Source organism: Giraffa tippelskirchi, chromosome 1 (assembly GCF_054371585.1).
Source record: "Giraffa tippelskirchi isolate mGirTip1 chromosome 1, T2T-mGirTip1v1.2.pri, whole genome shotgun sequence".
NCBI lineage: Eukaryota > Metazoa > Chordata > Mammalia > Artiodactyla > Giraffidae > Giraffa > Giraffa tippelskirchi.
In genome coordinates this window covers 79958667-79975779 of record NC_137275.1, presented here as the reverse complement: position 1 = coordinate 79975779, position 17113 = coordinate 79958667, and the positions used below count along the sequence as shown (strand labels likewise).

At 35.3% G+C, this 17113-nt stretch overlaps 1 long non-coding RNA gene across 1 annotated transcript in view; it reads left to right on the top strand.

Annotated features, from left to right (window-relative positions):
• Positions 1–17113, top strand: part of LOC145546882 (uncharacterized) — a 238241-nt gene that overhangs the window by 53717 nt on the left and 167411 nt on the right. The window contains exon 4 of the long non-coding RNA XR_014083364.1: positions 16019–16069. This is a non-coding gene — a long non-coding RNA (uncharacterized LOC145546882). The remainder of the gene's footprint in view (positions 1–16018; positions 16070–17113) is intronic.

Genomic DNA, 17113 nt, shown 5'->3' with positions numbered 1-17113 from the left:
ATTTCTGATAGTTCTAGAGGTTGAAGCTAAGTTAAGGCACAGTCTGGTGAGGATGAGTTTCCTGGTTCACAGATAGCCCTCTTCTCTCTGGGTCTTCACAGGGTCGAAGGGCAACTTTCTGGGATCTCTTTTATTAAGACAATAATCCCCCCAAAAAACCACTTCCCCAGAAAAACCCATCTCCAATTGCTATCACATTGGGGATTAGGTTTTAACATATGAATTTTGGGGCAACACAAACAGTCTATAGCACCTGATTATTCTGGTTAGAATCTCCATTACAATGTTGAAAAGAAGTGATGAGAGCAGATATCTTTGCCTTGTACTTAGGGGGAAAGCTTTCAGTCTTTTAGCTATTGAGTATGCTGCTAGCTGTAGGTTTTTTCATTAATTCCTGTTATCAGATTAAGAAAGTTCCCTTCTATCCCTAGCTTGTGGAGAGTTTCTTTGTTTTTGTTGTTTTTTTGTTTCTATCATAAATGAATTTTTTCAGGTACCTTACATCTTTTAAGAGAATCATGTGTATTTTGTTCTTTATTCTATTAATAAGAAATTAATTTCTACTTGGATATTAAACCAACTTTGCATTCTGGGTTTAAATCCTGCTTGGTCATAGTACATTGTCCCTCTGATATCTTCCTGGGTTTGGTTTGCTAACATTTTGTTGAGGGCTTTTGAGTGTATATTCATGAGGAATATTAGTTTGTAGTGATATCTTTGTCTGGCTTTGGTATCAGGATAATCTTGGTTTCATAGAATGAATTGAAAAGTATTTCCTTCTCCTCTGTCTTTGGAAAGAGTTTGGGAAAGATTGGTGTTCTTTCTTCTTTAAATGTTTGGTAGAATTGATCAGTAAAGCCATCTAGGCTTGAGCTTCATTTTTATAGGAAGGTTATAGATTGCTAATTCAGCTTCATTTGTTGTGGGTATATTAAGTTTTTCTATTTTTCTTAAGTCAATCTCAGTAACAACCTTTTTGTTTTTTTTTAATTTGTCATTTACCTTCATTGTCCAATTTGTTGGCATAGAGTTGTTCACAGTGTTCCCTTATGATAACTTAAATTTCCATAAAATCATTAGTGATGTCATTAGTGATGTCTCCTCTTTCATTTCTGAAATTGGTAATTTGTATTTTCTCTCTTTCTCTATCAGCTTTTCTTTTTTCTAATATAAAGATAATACTCACTTTTTAGAATGAGCTATGTTACTTCCTTTTCTGTTTTGTGGAAGAATTTGTGAAGGGTTGGTATTATTCTTTATATGTTTGGAAGAACTTATTACTGAAGCCATCTGGACATGGGATTTTTATTTTGTATGAAGATTTTAATTACTAGTTACATTTCTTTACTTACCAGATCTATTTAGTTTTTCTGTTTCCTTTCTAATATACATATTTACAATTATACATTTCTCTCTAAATACTGATTTAGCAACATTTCACAAATATTTTCTTGTTTTGTTTCTTCTTTGATGCGTGGGTTATTTAGAGGTACAGTTTAAATTTTCTAAATATTTGTAGCTTTCTTTTATTTTCTTCTGTTTTGATATCTAATGTAATCCCCTTATAGTCAGAGAACATACTTTGCATGATGTTAATCTTTTTAAATTTGTTGAGACTTGCTTTATGGTCTGACTTATGGTGTATCCTGGATGATGTTCCATATACACTAAAGAATTATTCTGCTGTTGTTGTCTGGAGTGTGCTACGGATGTCAGTTCAGTCAAATTGGTTGATTCAAGTCAAGTTCTACTCTCCAGAACTTCTGTATTCATTTTGATTTCTGTCTAGTTCCTCTACCCCTTATTCGAGTGGAGTATTGAAGCCGCCATTATTATTCTTGAATTATGTATTTCTCCCTTCAATTCTGTTATTTTTGTCTCATATATTTCAGGGGTCAGTTGTTGAATGTGTCAGTTCAGTTCAGTTCAGTTGCTCAGTCGTGTCTGACTCTTTGCGACCCCATGGACTGCAGCACGCCAGGCCTCCCTGTCCAGCACCAACTCCTGGAGTTTGCTCAAACTCATGTCCACTGAGTGAGTGATGCCATCCAACCATCTCATCCTCTGTTGTCCCCTTCTCCTCTCACCTTCAATCTTTCCCAGTATCAGGGTCTTTTCAAATGAGTCAGTTCTTCCCATCAGGTGGCCAAAGTATCAGAGTCTCAGCTTCAACATCAGTCCTTCCAATAAACATTCAGGACTGGTTTCCTTTAGGATGGACTGGTTGGATCTTCTTGCAGTCCAAGGGACTCTCAAGAGTCTTCTCCAACACCACAGTTCAAAAGCATCAGTTCTTTGGCACTCAGCTTTCTTTATAGTCCAACTCTCACATCTATACATGACTACTGGAAAAATGTGTTGATGTTTATAAATGTTATATATATTATAAATTGTTAAATGTGTAGATGTTTATAATTGTTATATCATCTTAATGAGTTGACCCCTTTATCTTAAAATGATATTCTTTGTCTCTGGAAATACTTTTTGTCTAAAAGTCTATTCTGTCTGATATTAGTGTACCCACTGCAGCTCTCTTATGGTTATTAATTGCATGTTATACATATATATTCATCTTTTTGCTTTAAACTTGTTTATGTCTTTGAGTCTAAAATGTTTCCATTGTAGACAACATGCAGTTGAATCTTTCTGTCTTTTCTTTTTTGGAACCATTAGGATGTTTTTTGGGCTTCCATAATAGCACAGCTGGTAAAGAATCTGCCTGCAATGCAGGAGACCCCAGTTCAGTTCCTGGGTCAGGAAGATCCGGTGGAGAAGGGATAGGCTACCCACTCCAGTGTTCTTGGGCTTCCCTGGTGGCTCACCTGGTAAAGAATCTGCCTGCAATGGGGAAGACCTGGGTTCGATCCCTGGGTTGGGAAGATCCCCTGGAGAAGGGAAAGGCTACCCACTCCAGTATTCTGGCCTGGAGAGTTGTTTAACCTTTGTTTGTAAAATATAGAAATTATTAATTTTATAGGGTCATTGTGAGGATTAAATTGGGTGGTTGGAAGGCTTACAAAAACACTGATTGCTGGTCCCCACCTTCAGTGTTTCAGACTGAGTAGTTCTGATGTGGGCCTGAGAATTTGCATTTCTAACAGGTATGCAGGTGATGATTATGCTGCTGGGCTGGTAGCCAAGGTTTGAGAATCACCCAAATAAAATAGTGGCTTCCCTAATAGCTCAGTTGGTAATGAATCCGCCTGCAATGCAGGAGACCCCAGTTTGATTCCTGGGTTGGGAAGATCCACTGGAGAAGGGATAGGCTACCCACTCCAGTATTCTTGGGCTTCTCTGGTAAAGAATCAGCTGGTTCAGCTGGTAAAGAATCTGCCTGCAATGTGGGAGACCTGGGTTCGATCCCTGAGTTGGGAAGATCTCTTGGAGAAGGGAAAGGCTACCCACTCCAGTATTCTGGCCTAGAGAATTCCATGGACTATATAGTCCATGGTGTCACAGAGAGTTGGACATGACTGAGCAACTTTCACTTTCAAATAAAATAACAACTTAAACACCTAAAGCAGTTCTGGGTACCTAATTTTTGTGGCTACCGTTTACTTCTTTTTTTTTTTTTTTTATAAATTTATTTATTTTAGTTGGGGGCTAATTACTTTACAATATTGTAATAGTTTTTGCCATACATTGACATGAATCAGCCATGGGTTTACATGTGTTCCCCTTCCTGGATCCCCCACCCACCTCCCTCCCCATCCCATCCCTCTGGGTCATCCCATTGCCCCGGCCCTGAGCCCTTGTCTCATGCATCCAACATGGAATGGTGTTTACTTCTTTTATTACCCATAGGTAATTTACTCTTTGAGTAACCTACTCTGTTGGGATTTTTTTGGTTTTGGCTCTAATATATTGATATGCATTTTGGGGGGAATCTATTAAAAATAAAAAACCCAACTTGTAAAGCAATCAGAAAAATATCAATTGCAAAAGGGGAAATTTATGAAAGATCAATTTTTATCTTTCCTGGTGATAAGAGGTTCATATAATTTGAGCTCTGTAATTCTTATCAGATCATACCACTGAAACTAACGTTATTAGAGAGCTTAATTAATCATGAAATAAGAAGATATTATTTTTGTTGTGGGGAAATCATGGTAAATATTACAAGGATTGGTGTTAAAATGTATCAGTGGTACTATTTGGCAGATTTGATATTTTGACCTTTTATAGCTTCATGAAATACTTATTTAACATTTTATAAAACTAACCCACTTCTAAATATCCCCTGAAGAATAAAACTTTTGTATAAGCCTGCACCTTTTATCACGGAAGTGGGGAACTTCAAAACCTTTATGTAAGCAGTTTTTAAATAAAAAGGTAAATCTCCTTTTAATCCAGTGGCTTTGAAAGGTTGTAAGTAGTTCATGGCTTTAAAATGTTTTTTAAAGAATAATTCTATGAATATCTTGGATTAAATACATTTTTTTCTCGTTACAAGTTGGTACAACGGCTTGTCATTTTTCTGTTTTTATTTAAAAGATTAATCTTCAGCAACAACCTGATGCTGCAAGAGGGCATTTTTGCTGCTTGTTTTCTCAAATGTAAAAATAAATCTAAAGGACAGTATCAATACCTATAATGTATGGTAGCTCTGCTTATAATTTTGAAGTAGAATTTACCCCAAAATTGAGGTCTGCTGCTGCTGCTGCTAAGTCGCTTCAGTCGTGTCCGACCCTGTGCGACCCCATAGACGGCAGCCCACCAGGCTCCGCCGTCCCTGGGATTCTCCAGGCAAGAGTACTGGAGTGGGTTGCCATTGCCTTCTCCGATGTGTGAAAGTGAAGTCGCTCAGTCGTGTCCGACTCTGTGCGACCCCAGAGACGGCAGCCTTTGGGGAATTAACCTCTCTGTGCCTTGTTTTCCTCTTATGCAAAATAAAGATAAAATAAAACCTACCTTTTGGGTTGTTGCAAGGCTCAAATGAAGTGATCTATATATACCAGTTAATACTATGTTTACCAGTTTGTAAGTAAGATTCTATAAGTCTTAGGTATTATATCTGCTACCAAAGACAGCAGTACTTATATTTGTGTAGTGCTTTAGACATTGTGAAAAACTTCCATATTTAATATCTGTAGAAGCTGTTATAATTGCTACTGATATTGTTTGCAGTTGTGTGGAATGCAATTTTGTTAAGTTACTGTATTTTGCCATGGCTATTTGTACAGTACAGTGCTGAAATGCCAATACCAGGGCAATCCTTTTCCCCTGAGGTTGCAGAGCAACTCCACTCACTTTTCTCCTCCCCTTTCCATCTTTTTCCTCCCCTTTCCATCTTTCTCCTCTCCTTCTCTCTCTATTTTTTTTCAAAGTTTTATTAAATTCCTGTTAAACACAAATATTACACTAAAAATTCATTGATTCTTTCCATCTCATTTTCTCTTTCTTTCACGTATTCTAGAATGGTGTGGGAGGAATATTATATGCTAAGGAGTACAGTATATGGAAAAGAAGGGCTTTCCCTTTAAGAAATGCTGTTGCACACTTTATAAGTCACTGCAGAGTGATATAAGAAGTGGAAGAAGGGGTTTTCCTAAATTTACAAAATTCTTACGGAATAAAGTATGAATTATTTTTCAGGCTTCCATGGTGGCTCAGATGGTAAAGAATCTGCCTGCAATGTGAGAGACCCAGGTTCGATCCCTGGATTGGGAAGATCCCCTGGAGAAGGGAATGGCAACCCACTCCAGTATTCTTTCCTGGAAAATTCCATGGGCAAAGGAGCCTGGTGGGCTACAGTCCTTGGGGTCACAAAGAGTTGGACAGAATTGAGCGACTTTCAGTTTCACCATGAAAATAAGTAAAAAAGTTTCCAAATGTTTCAATATTTTTCAAATCATCAAAATATTAACTTTACAAGTGTATAATTTTCTTCATGGATTTACAGATTCTTTAAAGGTCATTCTTCTGCATTTTGAACAATGGATGGTTAGATACCGAGTTAAATATGAACTGTAAGATTCAAACTTTAGTTCTCTCTGCTGCACCTACACTAGTTTCTATTGCTTTGACCATTGGAATATTATGTGAGAATTTTAATTTACAGTATTACTTGATGTCCACTAGGGGGGAACCAAACCATGAACAGAAGTATATGCTCTGTTCCCCCAAGTTGTGAAAAGCCCAAGCCACTGCAGACTGCCTACCATATATTCACAAATTATTCTTCAAAGTTTCCTGTTGCTAAAAGGCCATCTCCATGCAAGCAAATCTATGGGAACATTAAGATATCAACAGTAGACAAAAAATATTTTAGAGTAGAGTAAAATATTGTTTAGGGTTTTTGATAACTTGAGAGTTTAGTCAATTTATAGAACAACACTAAACTATTTTGAAGTTGTTTAACTTTTACCAAGTTGTACTCTTGTAAGTTTTTTAAAACACTTGACTGATTTAATAAGAAGGCAAAAGCGAATTTTGAAATAATGTAGTATGTTAATGTATTTTGGGTCATGAGGAATATTTAGAAGTAAATTTTTACTGGAACCATGTCTACCTTTTATCAAGGAATAACTAAAATCAACAGAACTTGAAATTTGTTTCTAATTTATCATTTAAAATACCTTATTTTGAAAATATTGGTTTCCAAAATAAACTCAACATGTACTTTGGAATACTATGAATTTCAATGCAATATCTCTGTTATGCTTGAAATCTCCGACATGTAAAAGATTTTCATGATATGAAGCAGTATGTTCATATACTAATATATTTGTTCCAGCTTTCTTAAAGCATTTCACATTTGGGAAACTTAATATCCAAGAAAAATAAAAAGGATTTTATTTCATGTAAATATAATTCAATAATCTCATATTGCAATATTTTTTCAAAGTAAAATGTGTACACACTCAGATAAGAATCACTTTATAGAACTATAGATTCTAAACCATTTGTTTTTTAATACGGACAGCTTGATTTTATTGCCAAGTTAGCACACATGAAAAAAACCACACTTCGTGAAAGATGAAAATGGCTTATTTAAAACTAACAACAGAAACAACAAGACAGTTAAACCACAAAGATCTACCCTCTATCGCATCTATTTCTCTGTAAAATACAGAAAGGTATTGCAGAAATGAAATGTCCACTAGATGCCACACTTCCTTTGCAGAGTAAAGCAGTTCTTTGGCTTCTGGCAAGTTTTGTGCAGGTGCTGTTGTATCTGGTGATAGTACTCTAACTCAGTTATCTTTTCCCTTACATTTGCTCTCTGATATCCCTCCCCCACTAATATGCCTAAAGCATCCAAATTTTGCATAGTAGTGGTAGCTTGTAATGTTCTGTTGATATCCTTCTGTAAGTTACAGAGAGCTCATATTTACTGACTTTCAAGTCATTCTGGAGCTTTTTTTTTTTTTTTAGTCTGGCAGCTGAATGTGGTCACATTTGGCCCTTTCATTATTTAATTTTTAAAATTACATCTTCTTTTACATGTGTATTTATTCTGTTCTCTTTTTTCATATATGTTTATTCTATTTTCCCTCTCAAGAAGGATCAGAAAAAAAGCTAATTTTCTGAAAATATAGTAAAGGGTTATAATTGAACTTTTTAGAAAACCATACTGAATGAAACTGTAACTGAATTATCTTTAGGGGCATTGGCATTTTTGTTTGTTTTCAGAGATTATTAAAACTGAGAAAAATAAAAATCTTTCAGTTTCCTTTGACATTTTTCGTAGTCTGGATTCAATTATGAAATGAATAGACTCCAGTAAGTAAACAAGTGTAAGGCATTATTTTACAAGCTCCTATTCTGTGAGACAAACTTCACAGGGCTACTGAGTATTGAGAATACTTCTACACAGCGTGAGTCACAATATTTGATGTACCTGTGAATTGTCAATTATGGCATCTTTATGGGAGTGTAATTGGAGGTTATCATTTGGTGATATGAAATATATGATGTACTTAACCATGGGATGGTCTGTCTTCCTTCAGATTACTAGTCACCTAAGCATTCTTCCCTAGGACAATTATAATTTTATTGCATTGTATTTTCTTAATTCTCAAAAAATTTTGAGGCTATGATCACTGTATCTGATCACTAAGGAATCTGCAGTGAATTTTTAAAATCACACTTAAGCTGATTTTAGTTGCTGGAGTAACTAGTAAATTTATCAGTTGGTCTACAATTTTTTGTTTTCTCAATATGTTCTGAGAATTAATTTTTATATGATTCACTTTCCAGATAACCTATTCAAAAGAGTCTTTCTCTTTTTTAATTACTGACATAAGATTGACTAAGTTTATTGGCCAGAAAATAATGCATTCTGTAGGGAAGGAAAAACTCCAATCAAATAGATCACTACAATAAGAGGCTAGTAAAATAAATTACTATTGTTGCACATTTTTCTCTAGTAGTTTATTTTCATGTGCCTTAAAATAACATCCCTTATTAAAGATTTCATTCACTGGGAAATGTACACTGTTGATGATAACTTTCCAAAGGAAACTAGGAGAAACAGATCAATAAGAAAGTGACTTTGTAAAAGGGGCTCAAATAAACAAAGCAAGATAATGTTTGACACCTCCCAAAAGCTGCTCTAAGAACAGATTGCCATTAATTCTAGCTGCTTTATGATTACCTTTAAGAATATGCACTGAAAACTCAAAGAACTACTTATAAATGAAGGAAACCCAGACGCTAAGTCCTCAAAACAAAATTTTCCCCTCATCTGAATAATGTTGCTATGGTAAAGATACTGTAATTTATTTCCATGGAATTCTAAGAGTAAACAAACTCTGCCTTAATGACAAACTTTACCTTTGGCCCTTCCATTTTCAAGGAAATGGTACCTGTATCAGGCAGGTTTGTTTAGGTTGTCTCCTGGAACTAGAACTTGTTTATCTCAAACAATACATTGTCATGAGGCAGCATTCTCACCAAATGCTCTAAAAAATATGTAGGTGAACCTAGATACCTTGTGAAATACTTTCCTTACTGGATCATCCTTAGTTCTTTGAAGTTCTTTCTCTCACCATCCCAGGTCTAATGCTCAAGTTTTTCTTATTCTTTGCTTACATTCTGATCCATCCTGGAGATATTAGCATTGAGCAGACTTGTTTAGACCTAACTTCCGAAAGAAGACTTCTCTGTCCTGGCCCTAACAACCGGAGCCACTGAGTATAAAAAGTGGGGCCCTGATAAGAGGATGCTTGAAGTACTTGCATTAAGGTACTGGCAACCCCTTTAAGTTGCCTTATTTCTTATATAATTGTTCTTTATCCTTCATTAGTGATGAAAATTAAATTGAAAAAATTTTTCATTTGACGGCATTGTCTTTTGTGCATATTACAGATACTATTTTTCTATATTTGTATGGTTGTAAGGATTAATAATGAAAGTAAATTTTATTTTAAGAATTTATTACACATTATAAAAGTAATACATACATATGAACAATTTAAACAAGAGATATATGTCACACAGAAAATGAAATTATTTCTTAAGAATCTACCTGACAATGTCGGGGACGTGGGTTCAATCCCTGGTCCAGGAAGATTCCACATGCAACTAAGCCCATGAGCTGCAACTACTGAGTCCATGTGCCTAAAGCCTGTGCTCTGCAACAAGAGAAGCCACTGCAATGAGAAACCTGTGTACTGCAACTAGAGAATAGCTCCTTTCTGAAACTAGTGAGAAAGCTCATGGGCAGCAATGAAGGCCCAGCTCAGCCAAAAATAATGAATAAATAAAATGAAGCACACATTTAAAAGATTTTCAGTGAGAAAAGGCCCAAGTTCTGGTTCCAGGTTTGTCAGATTAATTGACTGCTTGATAGAAATGTGTATATAGTTATATTTATATATGGGTGTTTGTAACTGCATATATATATGTATACGTATAATGGTTTATTATGAATACGTTAAATACTCATGTTACATTCTTTTATCATTTATCAAATTATAATTATGTAGTAATTTGTGTGATTATGTTCTTCCGCTAGAGCATGTGCTCTAAGAGAAGGTAGATGTCTTTCTGTTTTCTTTACTGCTGGGTCCCTGGGCCCAGGGCAGTGCTTGTCACACAGAATGAATGTCAATCAATAGGATAGATACTTTACATATTTACCTCATTTTGGCCCTCAAAATAATTCTGAAGTAGAATATCCATTTTCTTTATAGATGAGAAAGCCAAGGACCCAGTACAGTATATAATTTACATGAGATTGATCAGATAACAAGTAGCAGAGCCTCTTTCAAACCTAGGCTTGGCTGACTCCAAAGCTCATACTCTCTTCCTTCACTGTGTTGCCTCGACTTTGAATTAAGCAAGATATTGTGAATCTTAACTAAAATTTTAAATAATGCAAGTGCATTTTTTATGCCAAATTTTTGGATGTATTTTTAGACCATATTTTGACTGCGATAACATATGTTGTTCTTGTAATCCTGAACATTTAAACAAGTTAATAAAACTCCATTGTGAATATCAGCTGCTCAAGAAAACTCCAAAATAATTAATGTTATACATTATAATATTTAATTACAACCCAACTAGGAAAATATGAATTCAAATTTAAGAATGGAGAGGACTCTCCATCCACTGTATACAAAGAACAAAGGCTCATTTAAATCTGGCTATAAGTTAATGGCAGTCAAAAGAAAAGACAGATAAAATCAATTATATATTTCTAGAGTAATTATATATTTCTAGAGTAAGAGAGAACTTTTTTTCCTTCTTCAAAGAATTCAAAATATCTCCTAGCAAACTTTAAAATGAATTTCTTACATGGAGCTCCTTAAAAGAACTATAGACTTTGGTTTGGAAAATAATTTCATTATTCCTACAAAACACAAAAACCCTGTGTCTTAGGTAATTTTTCATTTAAAGCAAATGACACAACAAAAGAATAGAAATGGTACAACCTGATAAAGATAATTCTTTGGGGGTTCAAGGCACAAGACATGTTCAATATTAATATAAAGGTTCATACTTCTCCAAGCTAGTCTTTCCCGTATTTGGTAGGCAGAGATCTAGATCTTAAGAGATCCTAAGAGATCTCTTAAGATCTAGATCTCTCAGGGGTGAATGTGTATATTCACTCCTGGATATACATATTCTGAGTAATCCCTTCCCCTTGTATGTGAGCAGAATTTGGGACTCTGATAGGATGGCACTCCTGTGACTATGTTCATTTTGCAGATATAATTAAGATTTGCAGATATAATTAAGGTTCCTAGTCAACTGAGTTTGAGTTGATCAAAAGGTTACTTGAGGTGAGTCTGACCTAGTCAGGTGAGCTCCTAAAAGAGGTGGAAAGATTTTCCTTCTGGCCTTGAAGAACCACAGGGCCACATTGTGGAGAGGAGCATATGTTAGGCAATTGTGGAATGCTTTTAGGAGCTCAGACTGATGCCAGATGACAGCCAGCAAGAAAGCAGGACTTTAATTCCACACTTGCAAGGAACTGCATTCTGCTAATAGCCAGTAAGCTTGGAACAGTACTCTGAACCTTGAGTCTGAGCCATATGACTTGCCTTGAACCATGGGAGAGTAACAAATGTAATACAAATAGGGACTTTGCTCATTGGGACTTGCTTCTCCTGCTGCTCATGAGAATCCTATACCCACCATTATGTGAATGAACCTGGCAGGATGATCAAATCTGTGGCTCCCTCACCTTGTGGCATCTGTTGATAACCAGCCAGTCTCCACACATGTGAGTCAAACCTTGAATGCCAGCCGACAACAGATACATATAGGATGCAACCCGGTTTGCCTGGAACTTTCTGAGTTTTAGCACTGAAAGTCCCATGGTCTAGGAACCTCCTCATTCCCAGGAAAACTGAGATTGTTGCTTACCCTGGATACATGACTGAACCCAGCCCAGTCCAGCAGAAGAACCACCATCTTAGTCTAACCCAGGTTTCTCACTCACAAAATCATATGCTAAGACATGGTTAGTTTTTGTTTAAGCATTAAGTTTTGGCATAGCTTGTTATGCAGCAGAAGCTAATGATACTGACTTTTAGAGACCTATCTAATTCACTTGGTCTTCCCAGGTGGCACTACTGGTAAAGAACCTGCCTGCCAATGCAGGAGCCATAAGAGATGAGTTCAATCCCTGGATTGGGAAGATCCCCGTGGTGGAGGGCATGGCAACCCACTCCAGAATTTTTGCCTGGAGAATCCCATGGACAGAGGAGCCTGACAAGCTATAGTCCATGGAGTTAATGAAAAGTTGGACATGACTGAAGTGACTTAGAGCACACGTTAGTTTACTTACCTCATTTTTGAGGTGAGAGAGTTGAGACTCATAGAGATAAAATGACATACTCAAGGTCACATATCTGCTAAGTACTGTTTGTCAACAAAAAATCAAATACAATATTAAGGAATTTCAGGGGATACATCTCCCAAAGGATAATATTTGAATAGTAGTATATAAAAAAATCCAAAGCTCATGAATATCCAATTGTGACATGAATGTGGTGAGACTGTATAATGCAGCATTTAAGAAAGAGTTTTAAACTCAAGCGTGCGAGTTCAAATAGGTTTAGATCACTGCAGGCCTTAGGCAATTTACTTAGCCTCTATAATCGCCAGTTTCCTTGTTTATGTAATGGGCATACTTGTTCTTACCTCATAGTTTTGATAATGTGAGAATTAATTTAATATGATAATGTAAAGTAGTATGTATGGTGCCTCATACACAGTAAGGGCATCATCAATATTTGCTGTTGTTGCAAGCATGCAGATCTCAGCGTCATTAAAAGCACTCAAGTTTGTGGTGCTTTAATATCTGGTTTTGGGCAGTGCTGGTAGTAACCTCGTATTGAGTGTTTTCAGTCATTAGTCCTAGAGAAAATATTAGATTAAGAAGCAGTGAACCTACTTGTAATTATTTTGTGCCTCATTTTTCTTACATTTACAGATGTAATATCAAGAAGCTGTAATTCAACAGAAACTGAAATTTCATTTCTTTTCTGTTGATAGCCATTTAAAAAGAAAAATCCCCTACACCAGATTTCAGTTAAAATTTTTCCCTCATTTTTATTTACAGCTATTAGTCATTTTATGAGAGAGTTTCAGATAATTATAAAAGAATAGAACTGATGGGATTAAATAATAAAATGTTCAACATTAGCAAAACTTGTTTTAAAACTGTTTAAAGAATGAGAGGTAACTCAGAAACCAAAGGACACTAAAATATTCTGATTGAACCTATCATCATAATGAATGGCAAGCTGGTACAGTTAAGAAGCGGAAATCCATTCAGGTAACCAAAAAAAAAAAAAAAAACAGAACACCAGCTGTAACCCCCCAGCTGCAGATAGAAGAAAGAAACATTACATAAGAAGCATCTTAAACTTCTCCGTACTGTAGTTTTTGTGAATGACCATTGTAGTGTCTCTGGTATGGGAGCACATTAAGAAGAAAAGACGAGATCAACACCGTGACCACACCACAAGCCTCAGGAAAGGCATTGTCAGTTTATTGTTGAAAGCACATTGTTTAACATTACACCGAGGAAAATATCCCTTGGTATTTCAGGGGGAAAGTTGCATCTCCAAAGCTTCCTCTGCTTACAGTTGTCTTCTCACAAATTCCATGGTAATCAACCCAATTCTCAATAAAGTGGTATCTCTGTGGGCATCTAATTTAAATAATCAATACATAGAATCTACATAGAATTTTTTTTTAAATAGAAATTATAGTCTCTGAATTTGACATTAGTATGTTTTCATGCTGTAGAATAATATTGTATTTAAGAAAACTCTACATATAATTTCATTTCAGTAAATAAAATTTTACTGGAAGATAATATAATTAGGTTTTACTTAAGAGTACAAGTTGTTCTTTGCAATACAATTAATATTCTCTCACAATATTGTTACCAAGTAGACTGAAACAAAGAAGCTCATTTACATTTTTATTTTGAAAGTAATCGTAAAAGACCATTTCTTTAACCCCATGTAGGCAGAATGAATTACTTGGTGTTTTAAAGGTCCTTAAGTGTGTCCTTGTACAGAGGAAAGCTCTCTATTTATCTATAGGACAGGTCTAGGACACAATAGCATCTTTACTAGCTTTGCCAAGTAGCCCCACCAGGGAGCCTTCATCCTTCCCTGGTGAGACCAGAATGAGTTGGTAGTTCAAATTCCATTGCCCATTCAGTCTCCTGAGACTTCAAACGAGGGAGCCAGTTATGATGGTGGGTGCTGGGTTGTAGACTTGTGTCCACCATTAATCAGACTGAGTCTGCCTCCAGTTCGTATTATAAACTCCAGTGAGTGACACTCAGGTGGCGTGGCTTTCAGTCAGGCCTGTGTGGACTGAGTTTGAACTGATGAACTGACATTGTGCAACGGAAAGCTTGTTACTAGTCCCCTGAGTTTATCAAAAGCCACCAATTACTTCCTTGGTGGACCACCTTATGCAGCAGCTTTCATTTACTTTTATAGCCTTTTAAAGAGCAGGGCCTGATATTAGTAAAAAAAAGATCATAAATTTAACATACATGGCTAAATAATAGCATGTTTTCTTCTGTGAGAGGTATTATTTGATTAGATGAGTAAGTGAAAACTATCTGAAATTTAAATTTTCAACCATCTTATTTTTTGAAATATATTTATTTGACTTTAAGTAAAATATGTATATATGTATAGAAATGACTCTAGACATTTGAAAATATTTACCTGGGACAAGGAAAATTTTATAAATTTAGGAGAGTGTGTATGATAAACATTGTTAGGTTATTATAATGCTTATTTGCTGATGCTGAAAATTTTTTGTGAATTAACAGGTTTTACTCAGAGATGTACATACCATAGACTAGCATAATTAAATAATGATTCAATAGCTTCCCTTTGTAAAGGAATAGGAATAAGAAGAGGTCTTGCTCTAAACTCCTTCAACAGTTTATATGAAAACTTTTTAACTTCAAAGTGATTTTTAAATTAAAGAGATAGAGAGAGACCTGGATTCACAGTCCAAACTATACTAAAAATATATAATTTTTAACAGATTATTCTTATAAAACCTAATCAGTAATCAAAAGTTTGCAGTGGTTTTACTTTTGCCCCTAGAATATGTATGTGAATTTTATATACTGATGACTCTTTTAATCTTGTAAGAACCACATCCAGCAATGAATCACATTCTTTGAGTGAATAATTCAGTCCTTGACGCCAACCTCTGAGGGGAATATTGTGGTCATGCTGTCTGAACAGTGTGGTAGCTATGGCTACCTATATAATTCTTCGCAATGAAAAAAAAGTGACAATGACATTAAATTTAATCAGGTTCCCCTTTTCTTCGGTTCCCACTGGGATGAGCCACTAGTGTCTTGCCTTAAATATTCAAAGGCCTTCCTGAGTAGTTTGCATGTGTTCATATACTGGGACAATGTCCTGCTAATACAGAACAATAGATCTGTCATGTATATCTCCTGCAAGTAGATGTGAGTCTAAAGTTACTAAGTATAGGGTTTATGGGCTGTCTTCCCCTTAGTGACCATCTTTACTTAAGTCTTAGCAAATGGCAATAAGGAAATGCACATAGACTAAAATATGATGAACTTGATTATCAGAGTTGGAAACTCAAAAGAATTGTGTTTGCTAAATATTTATAAAGCTAACCATCATTATTTTCATCATATTTCATCTGATATGAAAGACACAGTACAGAATATCATATGATTAAAAACATTTGAAACCCACAGCTTAACTCATATTTAGGGACAGCAGCCTATATTTATGCCCTTGTAATTCTGCAGAACACTCAAGTGGTTATCACTTTCTTTAAAATCATAGTTAAGAAGTTATGAGATATATTTTATTTCCTTTATACATTTCTGGAAGGATGGTAATAAGCTAACTTTTAATATTCAATGGATGAAAAAAATAGAAGTATGTTTGTCATAACCATCTGTGATTATGTCTGTAACAGATCTGTGCAACTCAGATTGCTCATAAACTCTGATTGCTCATAAGTTTGATATTTGGAGAAACTGAAGAGAGATGCAAATTAACTTCTTTCTTCTCTTTGTATTTTTCAGGTAGTCAAAACCAGCCAAAAAAATAAAGACTAACCAACCAAACATTATTTTGTGAGTAATTAAGAAATGTACATGACACTTTCTATTATTGAAATAGAGTAACCCTGTCTTGGGTTATATTTAATCTCTTAGTATTTCATATCAAAAATTGACTCTGACAATCTTTTGATAGCATTAATTAATATATTTGTGCAGCATATTAGAAATCTAAGAGCAATATTTAATTTTTTTCTCTAGCCATAATATAATGAAAGTGAATTTCATAAGTCTTTCAGACCTTTGAAGATACTTGCATAATCTACCTGCTAACTTTCTTCTATCATATATAATTAAAATAGAAGTGGAAATGGAATGTGTGGTAAATACTGAACATTCCTTTGTTTTGTTTTTCTTCTACCTTCTTGTCCCTTTTTATTGAGTCTTAGATTTTGTTGAAATCTTAGGATTCTTTGTCTCATAGATATGCATGTATTAACTCCTAGTAACATCTATTTCATAGCATGAAAATAGTTCATTGCACAATTGAAACCATGATCAATCCCTTTTTAGCTTTATGCTTTCATTCACTAGGTAGATGTTTGAAGATGGACAACTTAAAGTGGTTTCTAATGTCAAGATCATAGTCAAAGAAGTGAGCTTATCATTAATCTATAAGAAATTCCTCTTCTAATGACATACCACTGACCTCAGAGTCATGAAAGAGTTCAAGGTCAACCAGTGAGACACTCACAGTGATCAACTATTTTTGACTGACTGACACTTGTTTTTTAGCCTTTGAAAATGTGATTTCATGTTTATCAAAGTTTGACATAAAGCATTGTGCGCAATATAGAAATAGGGACCTTAGGCTCTGGCTTTCTAATATAAATTTGACAGACGATATAGTGGCATCCTCTTTAGGACAGATCAGTGTCAAGGGGGCAGGAGGTCAGGAATGAACAGTCTTACTGAATAGGTTTCAGTCAGAGAAGACAGGTTCCACAGGAAAACTGCCTTTCCAAGTGGTCCCATTGGTAGACCTAAGACATTGCAATTCTAGTCTCTCTACTCTTCCTATTGTTTGGCAAGAGGGAGATAGAACAAATCAGTAACCTA